Source organism: Phascolarctos cinereus, unplaced genomic scaffold (assembly GCF_003287225.1).
Source record: "Phascolarctos cinereus isolate Bilbo 61053 unplaced genomic scaffold, phaCin_HiC Scaffold_726;HRSCAF=1367, whole genome shotgun sequence".
NCBI classification, from domain to species: Eukaryota; Metazoa; Chordata; class Mammalia; order Diprotodontia; family Phascolarctidae; genus Phascolarctos; species Phascolarctos cinereus.
The window spans coordinates 46,465,994-46,482,476 of NW_027556098.1; the positions used below are offsets into that span (position 1 = coordinate 46,465,994).

General features: G+C 36.8%; 1 pseudogene; it reads right to left on the bottom strand.

Moving 5' to 3' along the window:
- Positions 1-908: 908 nt before the first annotated feature.
- On the bottom strand, positions 909-1,532 carry LOC110214827 (STE20-related kinase adapter protein alpha-like; annotated as a pseudogene).
- Between the last annotated feature and the right edge of the window lie 14,951 nt (positions 1,533-16,483).

The window sequence follows — 16,483 nt, forward strand, 5'->3', positions numbered from 1 at the left end:
CATCTCAGCTGCCTCCCACGCTGGGCAATTCATGGATCACTAGCCTAGGTCTTTGCTGCAAGTGACCTTTGGGGGGATACAGCTGACCTCATTTGGATGCTGAACTCTTACCTTCAGGCTTAGTGGACCACTGCAAATCCCCCTTTCCCACCCACATATGAAGTCTTGTTCTTGTGACCTGTCCCACTACCTCTGTTTCTCAGTTTTCTAGCCCAGCAGCTCAGAGAGCTGCCATGCTGATGCCACAGAGTTGATTTCTATAGTGTGGGTTTCTGAGGATCTGGGAGGAAAGTGGGTTGGGATGGGGTATTGTGCTCTATTTTAAGCCTAAACTTGTATTCTGCTCCTTTCTCTTGTTACTGGCTCAACCACAGAGATATTTTGTAGCATGGAACACTGCCCCTCCCACAAGTGAGCTTCTGCCCCTGGAGCACTGCCATGTCGCTAGCTGGCTGTCCAGGTGCCAGCAGACTTCCACCCCTGAAGCACTGGCTCGTCTGTCATGGCCCTAGTAAACTTCTACAGCCTGAATCTGGGGTCTGCACGTCACTAAAAAGAGGGAAGCCCTGGGGGTTTAGATTTGTTGGAAGCTGTGTGTCTCATTCTTGGGTTGGATTCTTGGGTCAGTTAAGTGCAACCTTGCTGCTGGTTGTGGGAGATGGGGGTGGGGGTTGCTGAGTGAGCTCAGTGTAGAAGTCAGTTCATAGGGGCTTTGTTGTTGTTTTAGCCTTCTTTTTAACTCTTGTGTTTTCAATCATGGAGACAGCTGAAATTGCTTTATCATTGGCACACAATTTCTGTTTTGGAGAGGTTTGAGAGATGGGGAAGATCAGAAAAAATGTCTAGTCCTTCCTCTTATTGATCACATGACCCAGAAGCCCTGTCCCTTTTAGGTTTTCCAGAAACTTCTAGGTAGCAGGCATGTCCTTAAAGAAGATGTGGCTATTAGCCAGCTCACAGGCTATGATTCCCATATTGGAGATTTCACACTTGGCATCATAACCCTGAAGATTCTGAAAAACAAAACAACACACACACAAAAAAAACCCAAAAAACCCCATCAGGACCAAACCAAGGCCAGGGCTTTCATGCTATATTTGGGGAAAACATGGACAATGCTACTTCTGTCCATGGCTAATCATGCTAAGGCTGCTGAACAGGCCACAGCCAGGCAGATAGACCTTCCCATCTTCTAAGATTAGGATGTGACTGGCTTTAACATTCCTGTATACATAGATCATAGGATGGATACGGTCTAGTGCTTTTAGAATTCCTTGCAGGATGTATGCAATTGCCTTCTCATTCATGCCATTCATGAGTGCATGCAGATGAGATCCTTTGCAGAACCATACTCAATGAAAGAAGTGACAACCCATGGCTCATTGTCAGCAATGAAGGTGGCTCAATATAGCATGATGTTGAGGCGTCTGAAGAGCTTAGAGACATGAAGTTTTCCCTGTAGGAATGTCACTCTGATTGGTACAGGCTTCCAGGTTAATCTTTACTATGGTATACTTTTCTCTGTTCAGCATTCAAAGCCTGCATAGTCTAGCCCACTTTCCTACCTATCCAAGTAGGAATGGTCAAGCCTCCAAGGAGGCCTTGATCTCCTTGATGTTCCTTACACAAGACACCCTATCTCTTGGCTCTGTACGTTTTCATCAGCTGTGCCCCATTCCTGGAAAGCTTGCTCTTCATCCCCCATTCCTGTCTCCTGGATTCCCTGGCTTCCTTCAAGCCCAGTTAAAATCCCACATTTTACTAGAAACTTTCCTCAATCCTCAATTCCAGTGATTTCCCTCTGTTGCTTATTTCCTATTTATCCTTTATATAACTTATTTGTACATAGTTTTTGCATGTTGTCTCCCTCATTAGAATGTGAATCTTTCATGGTCAGGGACTGTCTTTTACCTTTCTTTTTATCCCCAGTACTTAGCATGATGCCTGGCACATATTAGGTATTTAATAAACGTTTCTTGACTGACTGACATAGCTAATGGAAAAACTTAGAATAATTAGGAAACTATACAATACATGCATGGTGCTAATATAAATAAACATAAGAAAATAAATCAGGAACAGATTGAACATGCAGTAATCATTGCATGAGTCAACAATTTATGTTATCATCTAGATACAAGTATGACTATCTCATCAGTTTACTTTGGACATCCTAAGTTAGTCTGATCACTGATCAGCTGGTCTTTGCTTTTATGTGGCCAATTAACATATTTGTTATTATACCAGTGCTAGTTGGCATTATAGTGACACATAATCCCCATCAGTCTTGCCTCTCTAAACCTGAACTTGTAGAGGACACAGGCTAGGTAGTAATTCTACTATGCCCTGTGGGATATATGTACTGTAGGAGTTTGATCAGCTGATGTACTTGGTAGAAAAGGTGGCATTTCTGGTTTCAGTCCACTCCCAGCATTTGAATTTATTTTTGGGTTACAGGATACAAAATCTTCACTTGAAATGTCTGCTTCTGAGTCATTGTTTAGGTCAGGATGACTTAACATGATTTGGCAGATGGGCTCTTTCCCTTAGAGTTAGCTGAGGTGAGCATTCATTAATATCAGTTTGCTTGTGAGGGAGGCTTACTAACTCACATTAGTTGACTCTATTGAATTGTCTTTGAAGGGCCCTCACCAGTTTCTCCACAACTGAGTACGGGATAAATTCCTGCTGATTTGCTAGTTTGAGTGAATACCACAGATTTCTCAGTGGAACTCTGTTTCCTTCTCGAAGGTCTTGCCAATGAACTTAGCCATAATTTTTTTTTTCTTCCAACATTCTTGGCTCAAGGTGTAGGTAGATGGTAAGTTTGCTTTACTTTTTTTTTTTTAGTCAAGATGTACTAGTTGTCAATGCCTGTGGTCCCTCATCCTCAGAGATTCCAAAACACAAATCAATATGTAAGCATAGCTCACACTCAAACATTAGCAAAGAGAGTATAAAGCCAGTGACATTATTCCTGGCAGAATTGAACATAGGTACTGGGAAACCACATAATGGGGCCACTGAGATTTTTGTTCTGGTCTCAGTGTCCCTAGTGTAGTCATCAGTTGAAACATTCAGGTTGCCCCCTTGACAGTGCAAGGTATTGTTCTAGATTTCCTAATGGTAATCAAAGCTAATATTTTCTTAATCAGCATGCTTTCAAGGTGTCTGTTGTTCAATAATTTTTCAGTCATGTCTGACTCTTTGTGATCCCTTTTGGGGCAAAAAGTACTGGAGTGGTTTACCATTTCCTTCTCTAGCTCATTTTACAGATGAGGAAACTGAGGCAAACAGGGTTAAGTGAACTGCCCATGGTTATACAGCTAATAAGTATCTGAGGCCAGATTTGAACTCACAAAGGTGGGTCTTCCTGACTCCAAGCCTGGCACTCTATCCATTGTGCCAACTAACTTGGTTCAAATGGATCCTAGCAGAAAGTCCATATGGTAAGAAACACTTCTTTCACAATATTTTACAACTATGGAAGCTTTCTGGTTCTTAGATGGGTATACCTGCCAATACTTGCAGTCAATTAAAACTGATATCTCTTTCCAGAGATAAAACAATACAGACAAAATTTAAAGGGTTTCTGGTACTTATTGTGTACAAATGTTCCGTATAAGATGGTAATGTAGTTCAAATTAGTAATGTTTTACTTTGCATATGGTGAACCCAAGAACTGGTATGTTTCCAGTACTTATATTCTCCAAATTTTCAGTATGAATTGGTAATGCTTAACTTTGCACATAACAATTACAAAGCTCAAACTTCTTGGTGACATATGAAGCCATCCTGGGCCATCAGAATCCGCTTAACTCTAGTGTGAAATCTTTCTTGACCCATATAGGTCAAGAAAGTCAATCAAATTAAACAAAGGTATCATGTAGAGCTTTCATGGCTATAACCTGGATAACACCAACTGTTCCCTGACAGCATGTTTGGTTATCAGTTGCAGTAAAGCTCCTTGGGCGAAACAGCTTTTACTTTTTAAGGTATCATTATAGTTTCAATGTCATATGGCCTCAGGATAGGTCATCTACACCCAAAGTATTCTTCCCTATCTGGTAATGTATGCTAAATTCCTAATTAACTAGTATTATCACCCATCTCTAGCAAATACTATCTAACTTGGCACTAGTTAGAATAGAAATCATTTGATTATTTTCAGTCCACATTTGTAACTTTGCTCTCAGAGGGGAAACTCAATTTTCCCCTTTTCCACTTTTGCTACTCATTAAAATTCCAATTTTCATTTATTTTATTTTTCTGTATTTATATGGTTTAGGATAGGCCCATTTGAAATATTAAGTGAACAATGACGTCTGGCTCCAGAGTTGGACGTGACTGAAAATGATTGAACAACAGCAATAAGCAGAGGTAACCATTTTTGTAAAATGTTTTTTGTTGAATTTGTACAAGTCTATATTGGGCAGGGAAGTGTGACTTTCGCCTGTAAGTTTGGGGCTATAAAAGACCTCTGCCACATTGCCTATTTGGAGACTTTTGTGTATGGAATAGGGGAAGCAAGTGAATGGAAAACCCTTGAACTTTCTGACACAGGAACTGGATGTTCATTCTTCTAAGGGACCATATGGACACATTTGAACTCTACCATCTCAGTACCAAATGCATTATATAAGGAAGTCATAATGTTACTTAAGATAAATTGCGAAGAATAGCTAGACCTGAGCAAATAATAATGATAATAACAATAATAATAACTAATAATACTTTACAATTATTATCTCATTTGATCACCCTGGGATATAGGTGCTAATAATATTATAGATAAGGGAACTGAGGCAAACAGGAGTTAAGTGTCTTGCCCAGGGTTAAATAGCTGTTAAGTGCCTGAAGTAAAGTTTGAACTCAAGGCTTCTTGACCCCAAGCAGGCTTAGCACTTTACCCATTTCGCCACCTAACTGCCCTTAACGTGTACAAAAAGAAATTTCTGATAAAAAAAATATAATTTTTAAAGTACTGGAGTTAAGTTTTTAAAAGTTATCTCAAAGAAGGTAGCATTCAAAAGTATGGAAAGTTCGCAAACAGAATCTCAGAGCTACCTGTAAGTGGAATGAGCTTCTTTAGGAAGTAGTGTATTTTCTCCTCTTCACTTCCCCCTACTACCAAGGTCTTCAAACAGAGATTGGGTTACCAGCCATATCCTGGTGGGAATTCCTTTTTGAGTATCAGTTGGATTAAATGGCCATTGAAATCCATTCAAATTCTAACATTCTGTGAAATGTGAAATGCAAAAGAAAAAAAAATACAATTCAACTGAGAACATATTGATGAAATAAACATTTGTTAAGCACCATATTAATTTAATATTAATTAATTAAATATTAATTTGTCAGGCACTGTCTTAAGTGCTGAGAACACAAAAAGAGACCCACCCCCCCCCAAAACCCTGGTCTCTGCTGCAAGGTGCTTACAATCTAATGCAGGTGATAACATGTAAATATACATATGTATATGTGTATATATATAGCTATACACACACACACATGTGTGCATGTGCAAAAACACACAGAGCAAGATATATATGGGATAAATGAGAAATAATTAACAGAGGGAAGGCACTAGAATTAAGAGGGATTGGAGAAGGCTTCCCGTAGAAAGTGAGATTATAGTTGGGATTTAAAGGAAGACAGGGAGATCAATAAGTTAAAAAACGAAAGATTACATGATGCATATGACAACAGATTATTTTGTTCAATGATTGATCCTCTTAGTATCAATATCAAGAAAGGCATAAATCAGACTAATCGAAAGTATTTGATAATGTCATGGGCTGAGGACCGTTGAGTGCTATACTGGTTGCAATGTGGAGGGACCGATCAGTTATAGAGTATAATCGAATCGACAAAGGGCTACAGTGGGCCTGCCTTTGTCACTGCTCATGCCAGTGCCCACTCTGTAGTAAATCATGTCTGTGGGGCCTGATTCGGCCTCTGTATGCTGGGCTAAACATGACTTTGTCCCCTATGCCTTGGCTGGGTGCTGTAGGGCAGAGTCGTCATTGCCCTTGACTGGTCCACCACAGTTGATGAGGTCTGAGATCCTAATATGGGATAGCTTTGCAAACCCCAAGGGATTCTGACTGATTATGCCAGGGATTTGGTTCCTTTCTTTTCAATAGTCACCTTCCCCCAAAAAGAATATGCGTCTTGCTTCCAGTCAGCTCCCTTTGAGGTATCCTTAAGCTTCTGACATCTTGAACTCACAAGGCTGCCAGCAATACTAGGAGTTTTCAGCTCAGGACCATCCACTTATGCTCAGGGAAAGAGACACAAAGCAAAAACAAAAATACGCAAAGCCAGAGACTCCCCTAAGCCAACACACGGTTTGATTTGCCATGTACAAACAGTAGTTATTTCTGCTGGGGAGAAGGGAGTAGAAAACTCTCTGCAGAGAGAGTTTCCACTAGTGGAAAGAGAGAGACACACACATACACACATAAAGACACAGACAATCTCTCCCTCTCTTTCTCTTTAAACTGATGAAGCACCCTTTGTGCTCAGCAAATCAACTAGGGAAAAATTGGCATATTTGTCCATATATTCAGAGGCAGAGCTCCAGAGGGAAATTAAGCACTGTCATTTCAGATCCTCCAACCAGTCCTTTGCACCAAAGAATCACAACACAATTCGCGTGGCTTTCTGAAGGGCTTCCTGAATATTGTGAAAGTTTTCAAACTCTTCCTTCAGCACAGTTTAACAATCCTAAAATTGCAGGCATCTGTCTTGGTTTGTATACTCTCATTGTTGGGATTTTTCATGCCACCCCTCAAATGGCTGGTTAGGTCCATGTAAAATTATAGAACTGAGTAGAGTTTATTCAACTGCACTGCTATTTCCAAAAAATCTGAACAGTTTTTCCCTCATTTAAATGCAAATCTCAGTAAGATCTAAGGGGCAAAAACCATTCCATTTAAACTACCAAGTTTTGATGTCAAATTTACATTGTAGAAAAACTCTCTTAAAGGTGACAGGAGCTTTCTCCTTGGTAGGATTCCCTCAAGGTGATGATCATTATCAATATGAAGGCATCAGATGCCAGCAAATTCAGGGCACATCTCATTCACATGCATTTGTCCTTTCCTAGAGGGGAAAAATAAATCACTTTTAATCCCCAAAATTCAATCCCTGCCATCTGCTTTGAGTTTTAAAGAAATCCCTTAGTAGAACTTGGAGGAGGCTTACATTACCAGACTGGACGCCCCAGGGACAGCACAGCTGGTGGGTCTAAAACACAGTTTCCTGCTGTTATCTTCAAGTTAAATTTTTAAGGATATCTTGGTCTCTTATTTGCTGAGTGGTCATGGAGAGTTTACTCACTAATTCCCCAGGGGCAGTGGTGGAACTCTCAAACTAAGCAGCCATTATTATCAGACATAATATTAGAAGTTTGGAGGTCCACATTTCTTCTGCGTTGTCCAACTTTGTTCCTTCTCCCTCTCCTACAGCTTCCCCCTCCCCTGCCCCCCAACTACCATTAATTGTAATAGGCTGGACCTGACTCAGGCAAGTAAGTCCCCCAGTAGTTGAGAATGAAATTGAAATGTAATGGGAGACTCATAATCGAATAGAAACAAAAGGCTGTTTACTTAACTTAATAGCTAACATCCTCCCAGTCCTTCAGGTTCTCAACCTAGGTCTCACCCACCTCAACTCCTCGCTGTCTTTTACCCTCCATATATCAAACTGTTGCTGAGGCTCGTTGATTTCACCTTTGCAACATCTCTCAAGTACATGCTCTTCTTGCCACTGACCTTGGTTCAGGGCCTCATTAAGTCATGTTTGGACTATTGCAATAGCTTGCTTATAGCTCTGCCTGCTTCAAGTCTCTCTCCAGTCTTCCATGCAGCTGCCAAAACGATTTTCCTAAAGCATAGGTGCAATCATGTTACCCTTTTAGTCAATAAACTGCAGTGGCTCCTATTACCTCCAGGATCAAATGCAAAAATCATCTGTTTGGTATTCAAAGCCCTTTATAACCTGCCCTCCCCAGCCTCTCTAGTCTTCTTGCATCTTACTCCCTACTACGTGCTCAAGTGTTCCTTGAATCCTTGAACAAGACTGTTCATCTCGATTCTGGGCATTTTCTCTCGTTCTTTACACTTATATTGTTGTAGTCATTGTGTGTGTGTGTGTGTGTGTGTGTGTGTGTGTGTGTAAGTTCTGCTTATTTCACTTTGCATCTAATTTAAAAAAGGCTTCCCATATGTCTTGTGTTATACTTGGATACTTTTTTTGTTTTACCTTTTTGAAACAAATTTATTTTTAATTGATATAATACAGTAAATTCAAAAAGATTATTACACATGAGACTGCAAATCTATTATTTACTTCTTGCTATTCTTTTTAAATAGATAATAAAGTTATCATGTAAATTTCTGTTTTCCCCTCCCCCACCCTAGAGATGGCTACCATTAGACACAACTATTTCTACATATGTGAAATCATTCTATGCATACCTCTATTTATCAGTTCTTTCTCCGGATGGAGACAGCATCTTCCTTCATATGTCCTTTGTAGTTAATTTGGGTATTTATAATAGTCAAAAAGACTTATTTGCTGAAAGTTGTCCTTAAAACAATATTGTTACTGTATACAACGTTCTTTTGGTTCTGCTCACTTTGCTCTTTATTATTTTGTGCAAGTCTAGCCATGTTTTTCTAAGATCATCGAGCTCACCATTTCTTATAGCACAGTAGTATTAAGAAGATCACTTGCTTAGCCATTCCCCAATTGATGGGCATCCCTGCAATTTCCAGTTCTTTGCCACCACAAAGATAGCTGCTATAAACATTTTAGAACATATGGATTCTTTTCCTTTTTCTCTAATCATTTTGGAAATAGACCTAGTACTGGTGTGGCTGAATCAAAGTATATAGGCAGTTTAATAACTCTTTGGCCATAATTCCAGATTACTTTCCAAAATGGTTAGATCAATTCACAAGTCCATCAACAATGAATTAGTGTCCCAATTTTTCTATATCCCTTCCAACATTTGTCATTTTCCCCTTCAAACGTTTTAGCCAATCTGATAGATGTAAAATGATATCTCAAAGTTGTTTTAATTTGCATTTCTCAAATCAATAATGATTTAGAGCATTTTTTATATGACTATTAAATGTTTTTATGTCTTCATCAGAAAACTGCCTGTTCATATCCTTTAACCATTTGTCAACTGGATAATGACTCATATGCTTATAGATTTGACAAAATTCTTTATATATTTGAGATATGAGAACTTTATCTGAGAAACTGTCTATAAATTCCTCCTCCCTCCATTTTCTGCTTTCCTTCTGATCCTGGCTACATTTGTTTTATTTGTACAAACCCTTTTTAATTTAATCCAACAAAATTATCTATTTTAAATGTTTAATATGATTGTATGTTTATAGCCTATATCAGATTGCATGCCACCTTGAGGACGGGGGAGAAAATTTAGAACTCAAAATTTTATGGAAGTGAATGTTGAAAATTAAAAATAAATAAATAAACAAATAATTTTAAATGATCATCCATTTTACACCTCATTTTGCTCTCTATCTTTTGTTTCTTCATAAATTATTCACCTGTCCATAAGTCTAATAAGTAATATGTTCTATGTTCTTCAAATTTTCTTATAATATTTCTCTTTATATCTAAGTCATATATCCATTTTGAGCTTATCTTGGTGAAAGGTGTAAGATATTGGTCTATGCTTAATTTATGGCATACTGCTTTCAGTTTTCCCAATAATTTTTACCAAATAATGAATTCTTATCCCAAAATCTTAAGTGTTTACATGTGTCAAATATGAGGTTACTATATTTATTTGCTGCTATAAATTATATGTCCACTCTGTTCCACTGATTTCTATTTCTTAGCCAGTACCAGATAGTTTTGATAATTACTGCCATGTAATATAGTTTAAGATCTGCTACTGCTTAACCTCCTTCCTTTACTTTTTTGTTATTTCCTTTGATATTCTTGACTTTTTGTTCTTCCAAATGAATTTTGTTATTATTTTTTTCTAATTCAGAAAAGTAATTTTTGATAATTTAATAGGGATGGCATTGAATTTATAAATTAGTTTAGGTATGATCATCATTTTTATTATATTGGCCCTGCCTACCCATGAACAATTAATATTTCTCATATTACTAAAATCTGATTTTATTTGTATACAGTTTTTTACAATTTTGTTTATGTAGTTCCTGGATTTGTTTTGGCAGGTACACTCCCAGGTATTTTTAAATGAGGTATCTCTTACTATCTCTTCATGCAGGGTTTTGTTGGTGATATATAGGAATATTGATAATTTAGGTGGATTTACTTTATATCCTTCTAATTTGCTAAATTTATTAATTGTTTCAACTAATTTTTTTTAGTTGAGTCTTTAAGACTTTCCAAGTATATCATCATATCATCTGCAAAAAGAGATAGTTTTATTACCTCATTCCCTATTCTGATTCTATTTCTTTTTCTTCTCTTATTGCTATTGCTAGGATTTCCAATACAATATTGAATAATATGGGTGACAGTGGGCATCCCGGTTTCACACTTGATCTTACTGGGAAATCTGATAGTTTTAGATAAATGCTTTTTATCAATTTAAGGAAAATCCAATTATACTATTACTTTCAAGTATTTTTAATAGAAATAAGTGTTGTACTTTGTCAAAAGCCTTTTCTGTATCTATTGATATAATCAAATGATTAAAAAGCTTTTATTATTGGTATAATCAGTTATATTAATAGTTTTCCTTATGTTAAACCATCCTTGCATTCCTGGTATAAATCCCACTTGGTCTTGATATATAATCTTTGTAATTTATTGTTGTAATCTTTTAGCTAGTGTTTTATTTAAGATTTTTGCATTTATATTTATTATGAACTTAGTCTATAATTTTCTTTCTCTGTTTTTACTCTTCCTGCTTTAGGTATCAATATCGTATTTGTTTCATAAAAGGAATTTGGTAGGATCCCTCCTTTGTCTAATATTCCAAATAATTTATTTGATATTGGAATTAGTTGATCTTTAAATGTATGATATAATTCACTTGTGAATCCATCTAGTCCTGGTGCTTTTTTCTTAGGAAGTTCTTTTATGGTCTATTCAATTTTTTTTAATAAAATAAGTCTTTTTAGATATTCTATTTCTGCTTCTGTTATTTATATTTTTGTAAATATTCTTCCATTTCACTTAAATTGTTAAATTTATTAGAGCATAATTGGACAAAATAACTCCTAATAATTGCTTTAGTTTCATCTTTGTTAGTGGTATAGTCACCCTTTTCATTTTCAGTACTAGTGATTTGGTTTCCCTCTCCTTTTCTCAAATCAAATTAACCAATCATTTTTCTATTTTACTGCTTCCCCTTCCCCCCACAAACCAACTCCTAATTTTATTTATTAATTCAATGGATTTTTATACTCAATTTTATTAATCTCACCTTTAAGTTTTAGGATTTCCAATTTACTGTTTAATTAGGGATTTTTAATTTGTCCTTTTTCTAGCATTTTTAATTGCATATCCAATTCACTGGTTTGCTCTTTCTCTATTTTTTTTGATGTAAGTATTTAGAGATGTAAATTTTCCCCTGATTACTGCTTTTGCTGTATCCTGTAGGTTTCGATGTGTTGTCTCTTTATTATCATTCTTTCCAATGAAATCATTGTTTCTATGATTTGTTCTTTAACACACTCATTCTTTAAGATTAGGTTGTTTAATCTCCAATTAGCTTTTAATCTATATTTCTGTGGTCTCATATTTAATATAATTTTATAGCATTGTGATCTGAAAAGGATACCTTTAATATTCCTGCTTTTCTGCTTTTAACTATAAAATTTTTATGTACTAATATATAGTCAGTCTTTGTAAAGGTACCATGTACTGCTGAAGAAAAGTTGTGTTCCTTTCTATTTCCATTCAATTCTCTCTAGATATCTATCATATCTAGCTTATCTAAAATTCTCTTCACTTCCTTGACTTATTTCTTATTTATTGTTTTATTATAATCCCATCTTCAACAGAAAGTTTTTCCCAATCCCTCTAAATTCTAATTTCTTTTCTCTTTTAATTATTTCCTACTTATTATTTGTAATAGCTTGCTTATACATATTTGTTTACTTTTTATTTCCACATTAGATTGTGAGCTTCTTGAGGATGGGATTGTCTTTTGCCTCTTTTTGTGTCCTTAGTGCTTAATACAATGTCACAGGTTTAATAACTATTTATTGTGACTAATTAATTTGCTCATGCATGATAAAGCATTCATTCAGCTGAACAGTTTCTCAGTCTTGTTCATGCTACCCATGGTCTGAAGACTCAGGGAGGGGCCCCAGGCCTAGTGTTCTATATCTTATGTACCCAAAGGACCAACAAACCATGACAATGGCCTGAGCTTTAGCTCACTGAGTCAATCAAATGTCAAAGGTGTTTTAATGCCTTTTAAGGAAAAACTAACCTAACTTGCATGGGACCAGGGGCCTTAGGATATTGTTTCCATCATAGCCTACTATTTGACCTTCCTGTCAAATCTTTTCCAAACCACACAAATATGTTGCTTGTGGGATAAAATATAAATTTCTATTTGGCTTTTCCCGATCTGACTAAGGCTTCTTTTCTACACTTAGTACACGTTATTCTGTGTCACATACTCCACAATTTAGGTAAATAGACATAATCTTCTATCTATCTCCATTCTGAACATGCTGGGCCTCAATCCTAGAATACACCTAATCTTCACTTGAACTCTCTCCTCACCTTTATCTCTTAGAATCACTTTCTTCAAAGCTTAACACAGGAGCCATCATCTATAGAGACTTTTCCTAACCATCTCTATTTGGTAGCACCTTTCCATACTCCTGAAATTACCTTGCATTTATCTTTTATGTCTTTTTTATTTATTGTGACAAAGTACATCCCTCTTCCCTTCTCCACAACCTTCCAATATAATGCAAGCTCTTTGAGGTTAGGTATTGTTTCATGCCTCACCTTGTACTTTTCATTTTGTATGTCTGGTACATCCACCTAAGAGACTTGTTCATCTAATATTTGGAAATAATAAACATGAGACAGAAGTGGCTACTCATTGAACCTATCATCAGGTAAGAGACAAAGCTGATGCCTGTCTCTCCCCTAATTCTTGAGATATGATCCAAACAGTTTTACATCCTAATTCCTCATAGTTAGAAAGTAAAAAGAAAAAGAAAAAGATGGGCAGGTCACCCCTTTTGTAGGCACACTGAGTTCCAACTCAGCAGCTGCTGAGTTATCAGTTCTTGCAGCTTCATAGCCATTTTTAACATCACACAGTACCAACTCCCTGAGTCACTCATGGCTGGAAACCAGCTCTCAAATTTTCCATTTAGTTGGATTGCTAACAGGCAGAGAATATCTGAGTATGCTTTGAGGACTGACCCTCATAGGTCAGTCAACCTAGACTACAAATTATTTTGAATACTTCTTGTTTTGAAGTGAAGACGAGTTGAACTTACAGAGGCATCCTCTCCCTTTACCATCTTGCTAGATATGTAATTTGCTTCTAACATAAATGAGGGGAGAATTTCTAATTCCAATGGAAATACTTGGCATATTTGTTTTTATAGGAAAAAAAGACAATATGCTTCCTAGTCTTTCAGAGTTGTTTGGTTTTTAGTTCATCTAGAGATTAATCTGTCTACTGGGAAAAGTTGAGTCACAAAGTGCTTTGCCATATTGTCTAGTCCAATTGTTATTTAAGAAACACTAAAAAATAATGTAACAATTTTGAATGGTCCAGTTTCAAAATAAAAGAATCCTGAATATTTTATAATAGTTTAAAAGATTATAATCCTAAGAATTAAAAAAATAGAACTTTTGAAAATAATTCAAAAATGATTTGTTTATTATTTATTTTATAAAGAGAGCAAAGGCCAATGTCATTTATCTGTAGTTAGAATAATTATATGCTCCAGGGATTATAATCTATATATTTTTTACAAGAGTGTTTCCTTGGAAGGTCTGTTACATTTCTTAATATTTTTTGCTCCTCTTATGCTAGTCGTACCAAACATTGGTTTTTACAGAAAAAAAACAAAAATATAATGACAATTGTTATTTGACGCATTTTATACACAAAGAACTCCTCTGTACATCAGGGCTGGTTGATCAAGCTCTTAGCATCACAGTGAATAAATCACTGTTTCATTGAGTTATGATTTCTTTCTATCTTTAGACAAAGCTTTCTCTTGGCCTCTTTTTCATTGTGTTTTTGCATCACACCCTGCCTTATTCTGCCCCCAATAACACATACGCAACTCTTCCAAGTCTTACAGTACTATGACTATGACTCATTTATACACCTGCCCTCTCCCCCTTTCCTTTGTCCCTCTCTTTGCTCTCTCCACTTCTCACTCTTTGTCCAGTTTCTTCATTCAACCTATAAACTTGTTTTACCCTCACATAATTCTAGAAACATTGTGGTAACTATTTTTACATTAGGCTCTCAAGATTGCAGTTACTAGAAGCTGGAACCAAGAAGTGGAGCATTCTGATAGTGAAGTCCTTGAATGGAGAGGAGAAACTGAAGGACATTGCCCTCAATAAGCATTGAGGGGGGCACCATTGGGAACTCCAGCAAACCTCAATGAACACATGTAACTTGGGCAATAGACCTGAATGTCTTCCAATTCAGATACTTTCTCAATTTGTGTCAACTTATTTTGCTCTAGATATTTTTAGAAAAGATGAACGAAAATTGTTCATTACCAATTAAAATGTATGAAGATTATGGGAACATGGTGGTATGTTAGGGCTTAGAGGAGCCCAGATCTCCCCCTCTACTCCAAACACATTAGTTAAGCTCTAAAGATGCACCAGAAAAATTAATGATAAAGAAAGCCATAGAGTCAGCTATAAACACTTCCATCTGGTACAGGATGCACAAAAAAAGACTGCCAGAATCCTGCAGAAATACAGAGTGAAGACAAACTAGGGCAAATGGAAGGCAAAGTTCAGTCCCACAATAGGAGATGATGAGAGCAGCACCCAGCACAGAGACTCAAGGGTCCCATTCCCATCTGCAGCACTAAACAGGGCCACACAGAAGAGAAGGGATGGGAAGAAGCATTTATTAAGCACTTACTGTATAGCAGACACTGTGCTAAGTGCTTTACAAATATTATTTCATTTGATCCTCACAATAACCCTGGGAAGTAAGTGCTATTATTATCCTCATTTTATAGTTGAGGAAACTGAATTAGAAAAAACTGACTTGTCCAGAGCCAAATAGCTAGTAAGTATCTGAGGCCAAATTTGGTCTCAGGTCTTCCTGAATCCAGACTTATTGCTCTATTCACTGCATTACCTACCTGCCCCATTCACATCAGGAAAGAGGACCAGGACAGCATCCAAGCAACATCTTATCAACAACAATTGATGAAGAAAGCAAGTAAGGGAAGATCATCTAAGAACCATTAAATTACCAGAAAATCATGATCCTTCCCTGCCAAATCTTGTGTACCTTATTTCAAGAAATCATAAATAGAAACTTCCCAGTTATCTTAGAACAAGTGGGCAAAGTGAAAATTGAAACAATTCTCCAATAACCTCTTGAAAAAACCCCAAAATGAAAACTTTCAAGAATAGCAAAAAAAGGGGTCACACTGTACTAAGAATTGCAGTTTTTCAGATCTTCTGGAAATTTTAATTTGATTGTTGGTATTCCAAATGTGATATTGTGTCTAACACCAATGTAAAATACTGCTAAAGGAGATGAATTCTATCATTCTTAAAATTCTTGCTATAAATGAAACCAGAAGAAAGTTGAAAAATAAAAAAAGAAAGAAAGTTGAAACTAAATGGAAAAATGGGTCATAGTAACTCTTTGGAGACACATGGAAAAGAGAGGGGATACTTGATTTTATTGTACACTAAAGGCAGCGAGAAACTTTATTTTATGAGATATCTCATCTCGTATTGATAAATATTTGCAAGAAGACTTGTTATTCAGTCATTTCAGTTGTATCCAACTCTTCACGACCCTGTTTGTTTGTTTGTTTGTTTGGCAAAGATGTTGGAATGGTTTGCTATTTCCTTCTCTGGCTCATTTTATAGATGAGGAAACTGAAGCAATGGAGTTGAGTGACTTGCCTGGAGACACACAGCTAGTAAGTGTCTGAAGCTGCATTTGAACTCAGGTCTTCCTAACTCCAGGTTTGGCACTCTAACTACTGCCTGAGAGAAGAAGACTACCCCGCCCCATGTCAGAACAAAGCCTTCTTGTTGGCTTGTGCTACCACTGCTGAAACCTGACCCTGTTTCTTCTGTTGGTGTGTTTCTCCCCTATACCTAGGCCTAACTCTGCCCCCTTTTATTTGGCTGGGTGTCAGCTCTCACTGCTCCTGGATGATCCACTATAGTTGAAGTCACCACATTGGGATGGCTCACGAAATTCCAAGGAATTCTGGCCAAATGTGCCAGAGCTCATCATTCTTTCGAA